The sequence below is a fragment of the Alexandromys fortis genome, unplaced genomic scaffold (assembly GCF_014885135.2).
Source record: "Alexandromys fortis isolate MF-2015 unplaced genomic scaffold, M_Fortis_MF-2015_v1.1 scaffold_27, whole genome shotgun sequence".
In the NCBI taxonomy this organism is placed as follows: Eukaryota; Metazoa; Chordata; class Mammalia; order Rodentia; family Cricetidae; genus Alexandromys; species Alexandromys fortis.
The window spans coordinates 1,724,095-1,731,284 of record NW_026067952.1 but is presented as its reverse complement, the minus strand read 5'-3'; positions in this window follow the sequence as shown (position 1 = coordinate 1,731,284).

Genomic DNA, 7,190 nt, shown 5'->3' with positions numbered 1-7,190 from the left:
ATTCCATTTTGTAAAATGCTGGTTATAGGCACCGACTGGGTTTAGTTTGGGAAGTTGGCCGGGCCTCCCTGCAGCCTTGGCCCACAGCCCCACAGTTTCAGCTGCACTTCCCTGCCACCAGCCAGCTCGCATCTGGACACCCCTCTTTGTTTCACTTTTGGTTGCTCAGCTTTTGGATGCTGATCGTGTCTTCTGTTTTTGTTAATTTCGGGGCCACACGTGTTACTTCAAGTTGCTTCTTTTTTTAACTGGAGAACATTTTTTAACGACTTTGTCATTATTTTTCTCCACTATTCTTGCAGCTACAGAAAACAAAATCCAAGTGGAATGCTTGCAGGAGGAAGGCTGTGGGAGAGCAATTGCTATGTGGCTTCCCCTCCCCCCAGCAGGCCTGGCTCTGCACGAAGCCAACAGAACCGTATGCTCCCCAGAGATGCCCAGGTGATGGATGGGAATGGGCACCAAGGCTCAGTGAGTCTCTCCTCCTGGGCTGCTTCTTGGGTTTGAATGTGGACTATCTGCCTGTAGGCTCACGCGCAGAATGTTTGGTCCCAGCTGGTGACAGTTTTAGGAGGTACCGGACATTGTAGGAGGCAGGGCCTAGCTGGAGTTGGTAGGTATCCGGGAGCATGTCCTTGAGGGGTGTATCTTGTCCTTGGCCCCACTTTCTTGTTCTCTGCTTCCTGCTTGCTGTTCACTACAACGTGAAGACACCCGCTGTCTCATGGTCTGGCTGCCATAACCACGCCTACTGCCATGCGGTTCAGCACAGGCCCATGGGACCAGGCAGTGGAGCCAACATACATCCTTCCTGCCTTAAACTGAATCTGGCAGACTCTGTTGACAGTGCAGAAGCAACCGATATAATTCTCTTGACCTCTGGAGGAAAGATGAGCCTGTTTGGGGGCCACTCTGTGTACTCTAGGAGGTTTGGCTGTTCGCATTCATGACCTCTCCTACCCAACAGCTGAGCACCCCACCTCTAATATGAAAATAAAACTGTTGCTGGACATTGCCAAGTGTCCCCTGGGAGTCACGATGACTCTGTGGGAAGCCTGTGCAGGTCGCTCCATGTAGTGTCAGTGTCAATGTGTGTCACACAGAGAGCTTCAGCCACTAAACATGGCCTCCGGTAACAGTCACCCAGAACCTATGCCTTGCCAGCCGTGTCACTCGGCAGAGGCGTGGTCACCTCTCCCCAACACCACACCACTGCTGAGCAGAGCTGAGTCTGTGGTTATCCGAACCTGTGACATGTGGACACAGGCTGCCATTTCTCTTTCAGCATTGATATCTGACATGTTGGCTCTGGAAATAATGTTCCTAGGTGCTCCAGGAACAGCTGACTGGCCACTGATGGAGACCTGAGTTCTAACAAGAGCTTGGAATATACGGAGGAAGCTTGTCCTGCAGATGGACGAGGTAATTCCCTGCGCAGAAACCCCTGCCGTCGGCTGTGGCTCAGGCCTGTCCTTGTGCAGGACACAGTGTGGTACAGCAGGCCCTGACACAGATGCCGCCTTCAGCAGAACCACTGACTCTGCCTGAGCAGAGCATGAGCAGAGAGGCTGAAGTTTTGGCTGTAGGGATGGACTTTTAACTTCAAACTAACAAAAATTCAGAGGCCCCTGGGCCTGTGAGCCAGGGCCCCAGAGAATCCTCCTGTCTCCTCCTGTGAGAGCCGCGTCTGAGCGCATCCAGATGGCGTCCCCGCACTTTACTCGTTTGTCTTGGCAACAGTTCCATGTGCGTGCATTCCCACGGGGTCAGTCCATGCTCCTCTGGCCTGTGTTTCTGTGTGTGTTTGCTTTGCTTTTCTCTCACCAGACAGCCCGCAGCCCACTTTCCTCCGCTATGGAGAAAGCCCATGAGAATGTCAGCTTGTTGGCTCATACCTCACACTTCCTAATCTTTCTGTCTCTGTTTGTTAAACAAGAGTCAGCCTCTTCCTGGGGATGAAAAGTGTTGGTGGTCTGCATGTTCTGGATTCTCTGGTGCTTTTGTTCACTCTGACATTTTCTCTGGAGGGCATCCATCTGTGGGGCTTACCATCAAGTAACCGGCATAACTGTCACCATCATTATCACCACCACCAGCAGCAGCAGCATCATTGCTATCATTATTATCATCATTACTACCATCGTCATTATCACCACCATTGTTATCATTACCATCACCGCCACCATCATCATTATCATCATCATCATCATTGCTATCATCATTATTATTATTACTACCATCATCATCAACATCATTATCACCATCATCATCATTGCTATCACCACCATCATCAACATCATCATCATCAACATCATCATCACCAACATCATTATCATCATCAACATCATTATCATCATCATCATCATCATCATCATCATCATCATCACTATCATCGGTATCATCATTACGATCATTATCATGCATATCTTAAGGATGGGAAGGATGAGGACAAAGATTTGCTTGGTGCATACTAACCAGAGGCAAAGGAGAGAGAATCAATCAATCCACTTTGCATCATGGTGACAAAATACAGTGATGCATTTGAGATCATCAGCTATAAAAGTGGAAAACCTTATTTTGGCTCCTAGTTCTGGAGGTTTCTGTGGCCAGGTGGCTTATCGCTTTGGGGCCTGTGGCAAGAAAGTCATCATGGTAGGAATACACGGAGTAGGAAACTGTTCACCTCCTGACATCAGGAAGCAAAGAGAGAAGGAAGAAGGTGGGGCCTCAATATCCCTTTCCAGGGCTGCCTGCATATCAACAGAGGGCTTCCAACTGGGATACACCTATTAAAGGTCCCACTGTTTCCAGTCATCACTATGGGATGGAGACCAACCCTTTACTACAGGGCTTTTGGGGACATGCACAGGCCAGAGTAGTTGGGAGCTGCTTACCTCTGTGGGTCTCCCTCAGAGGGTCTTAAAAAAAAATCAAGAGGTAAAAATAGCACTTGTTGAGATGTGTGGTGTTGCATTGCATGCCGGTAACCCCAGCACTTGGGAGGTTTCACCTTAAAGAGTCAGGAGACTGAGCCCAGCCAGTCTCGTCTACCATGGCAAGTTCAAGGGTAGGCTGAACTATGGGAGAAAAAAAAATTTCCTTAAAAAAAAAAAAAGCAAAAACAATGCTCCCTCACTCACCCCTGCAAAAACAACTAAACAAGGTACTTGTGAAAATTGTGTGTGGGGAAACAGGGTGACTCAGTGTTAATGTGTTTGAGTGCCGGAGGCTGGAGAGATGGCCCTGCAGTTAAAAGCACTTACTGCCCTCGCAGAGGACCCAGGTTCAGTTCCCAGCACCTACATCAGGTAGCTCACTGTACCGGCGGAAATGAATGCAGACAGAAATTGTAATAAATATATACAGCTTTAATTGGGAAATAGACTTACAGAACCAGAGGTTCTAGCGGAGAACAGGAAAGCAGAAGGGGCGGCCAGGAGCACGCCCGCAATCTTTATAAGTAAAAAATATCCTCGGGGGACCCCGCCCTACAGCTCACAATTCTCAGTAACTCCAATTCCAGAGGATCTAACCTACTCTGGCCTCTGAGGGCATCTGCATGTACACAGTGTACGCAAACACACACACACACACACACACACACACACACACACACAGAGAGAGAGAGAGAGAGAGAGAGAGAGAGAGAGAGAGAGAGAGAGATAATAATTTTTAAAAAATGAGCTAAGACTATAGTAGCTGGTTCCTTAGGACAAAGAGACAATGACGCATCAACCCTAAAACTGCAGGTGTCAGTGAGTATCATTGCTCTATCTGATGCTAGAGACTAGAGATGTGGAGAGAACCATTACCTTTGGGACACACTTCCATCTAGAGGGTCTGAAGAGGCCTTGTGTTCTCTCGTCCTCTTGGATGTAGCAGAGGCAGGGCTGACTGTGCCTCAGTGGTACTCCTGATATGTCCTGGAACACCCTGTCTTGTACTGAACTAAAATGCAGCAGGAGGAAGATGGGGAATCCTAGCCTAGTGGCTCCCAACCGTCCTAATGCTTCAACCCTTTCCAGTTCCTCGTGTTGTGCTGACCCCAACCATAAGATTAGTTTTGCCTCTACTTCATAACTGTATTTTTGCTATTGTTATGAATTGCAATGTAAGTATCTGATATGCAGGATATCTGATATGCAACCCCTGTGGGTTGAGAACCGCTGACTCAGCCTTACAACTCAGTTCATTTATCCAGCATCCCCATGACTCAGGGAATCACTGTGTGTACTGGGCAGGCCCAGCAGTGCCCTGTACCTGCTCCCCTCTTGAGAAAGACGATGTTAGGTGGGGATCCCAGGAAGACTGAGGACCAGGGTCTCACAGGTAGGGTCATCTCTGCCCTCCTCCCAGCGTGAGTTGAGATGACGGAAGAAAGACAGCATCCTTATCCTGGTCCACTTCAGGGCCTTTATAACAACAGACGCGGCAAAGAAGAAACAGAAGAAAACAAAACAAGGGAAGAGTGCCTGAATCCAGCAGCAGAGGAGAACATTCTGGAGCCAATGGGTAATTTTCGAAGATCAATAAAGAATGCATCTATGTCCTGTGGAGAAAAACTCCATGCAGACTCTGAAGGACACTCATCCGCTCTAGCTGCTTCTTTTATAACCAGGGTAGACGTCAATTTGTGTGTTAAAAATATTGGAGATGGACGTCAGCTTTCTTTCTCTTCGAGAAACATTTTCTCAACTCTGTTGCTTTTAAAGTCGGGAATCAGATGGATAACACCGAAAGCAAACGGCCCAAGAGAAGAGCAGAGGTGTCCGGGGGTGACACGCAGCCCCTCAGACTCGGAACCCTCCACGGGAAGCCCCAGAGCAGGGACCCTGTGTCCTCTCTGTCTTGGTGGTGGCGCCAGGAACGCAATCAGGGCTTGGTTAATAATTGATGTCAGTGAAGACCCTGAATGGAGTCCCCTTTGCTGCAGGCAGCCACCACCTCCTCGGGCTGCTCTTCTGAGAGCCTGTCTTTCATTTTCCTTTTTTTCCCATCTTAATGGATGAAATGGAAGAGCAGGGCGCATCTCCTGCTGAGAGCCAGAGAAGAGGAAAAAGAACAGACAGGCATAGCCCTGCAGGATGCCATGGGGTTGGGCTCAGTCCCCACAAGACCTGCAAGTCTCTCTCTCTCTCCCAGTGACTCTAAGGCTAGTCGAGAGCTGTTGGCAAGAGCAAAGTGAGAGATACAGTCACCAAGATGTTGCTGTGTGTGTCTGTATGTGTGAGGGGGGGAGGTAGATCTAGAGCCTGGGACATGGTCTCTGCTCCTGTGACATTACCAGCAGGTGTTCACAGAGCCCTAGCTCACCAGCCTCTGCTCTGGGTGCAGAGACAGGAGGGACCTAATAATGGCTCTGCCCTCTGCCCAGTTACTTCCTATGACGAAGGACAGGCTGTGGCCATTGAACACAGGGCCTTTCGGAGGTGACAGGTGATCTAAAGGATAGTAGAAGTCAAGGTCAAGTTTGTGTGAGCAGTCATGGAGAGTCTGGTCTGCCTGAGAGGGTGAGTGAGTCCTGGAGAGACCAAGGTGAGCAGGGGACAACCTCTGTGCAAAGGCCCTGGAAGAGGAGAGATCCTGGCGATCCTTGGGGGAGGAGAAGCAGCAGTAGGCGGTGTAGCTGGAGACTTGTGACCAGGCTCAGGGACAGGGCGGGGGCACAAAAATGAAGCTCATGAGCCATGTGCCACAGGCTCAGGATGGAGCTTCAGCAGGCTCTCCTATGGTGGTCCCAAAGCTCTCTGGAGTTTCTGGAACAGCAGCAACGAGGGGCTGAGGCTGCAGTTGTCACAGGGCTCAGTGGTGATGAGGAGAGCCAGGCCACTGTTAAGGAGGCACCATGAGGAAGATGCTCATCCTATAACACAGTCCAGGGCCTTCCCAAGCTGGCTAAGCCCACAGTCAGGAAGTGGACAGAGGGCCGAAGATCCAAGGGGAGAAGAGGTCTTTTTGTGATTGAAAGAAAATGACCCCCAAAGGGAGTGACACTATCAGGAGGTGTGGCCTTGTTGGAAGAAGTGTATCACCGTGGAGGCAGGATTTGAGGTCCCATATATACTCAAGATGCTGCCCAGAGTCTCAGTTCACTTCCTGTTGCCTGCAAGATGTAGGACTCTCAGCTACCTCTCCAACACGTCTGTCTGCATGCCACCATCATCATGATGATAATGGACTGAACCTCGGAACTGTAAGCTGCCACCTCAGTTATATGTTTTCCTTCATATGCGTTGCCACGGTCATGGTGCCTCTTCACACCAATAAAAATCCTAAGACAGAAGCTGGTACCAGGGACTGAGATATTGCTGTGATAGGCCTGACCAAGGTTTTGTTGGAGGAATTTGGACTCTGGGAGTTTGGGTTAGGAAAGCAGAGATAGAGAGAGAAAGAAGGAGCAGTCAGGCAGACACCATGTAGCTGTCAAAGGAGAAGGACACTGGAACCTTACCAAGTAGGCCACAGTCTCATGTGATACACAGATTGATATAAATGGGTTAATTTAAGATATAAATGCTAGTTAGGAATACGCTCGAGCCATTGGCCAAACAGTGTTGTAATTAGTATAATTTTTGTGTGATTATTTGGGTCTGGGTGGCTGGGAAATGAACAAGCAGTTTCCGTTTACACACATACCTGTCCCCGGGATGGGCAGGAGCCATCTGGGAGAGTGTCCACGATGACACAATAACCTGCTGTCCACTGAGGACCCCCCACCCTGTGAGGACAGCTCAGCGCAGTGTGCATCTCCCACCTTAGAAGCCTCCGCTGGCCTGGGAGCGAGCTTGGCCCTAAGTCCTTGGGGCTGGCAGGGCATCCTAGACTCCAAGGCACGACTGATGTCTGCAGAGCACAATTCCCAGCGAGCTCCCCAGTGGTAGCAGTCGCCCCCACTGCCGTCTCCGAGCCCGGCTCTCAGCAGCACTTCATGCACACTGTCTTATTCATAAGCAACCAGGTGTCAGGGTTAATATTCGTAGTCTGGGAAACTGCGGCCTTCAACTTCCTACGGAGCGAAGATGACCTTGAACTCCCAATCCTCCTGCTCCAGCTTCCCGAGTGCTGGGGTTACAGGCGTGCACTCCCCCCCCCCCAAGTCTGGTTTCCTGAGTGCTTTGGACTGAACTCACAGCTTCGTGCCTGTTAGGCAAGCGCTCTACCAACTGAGCCCCAGTCCAGAGCCTTAATTA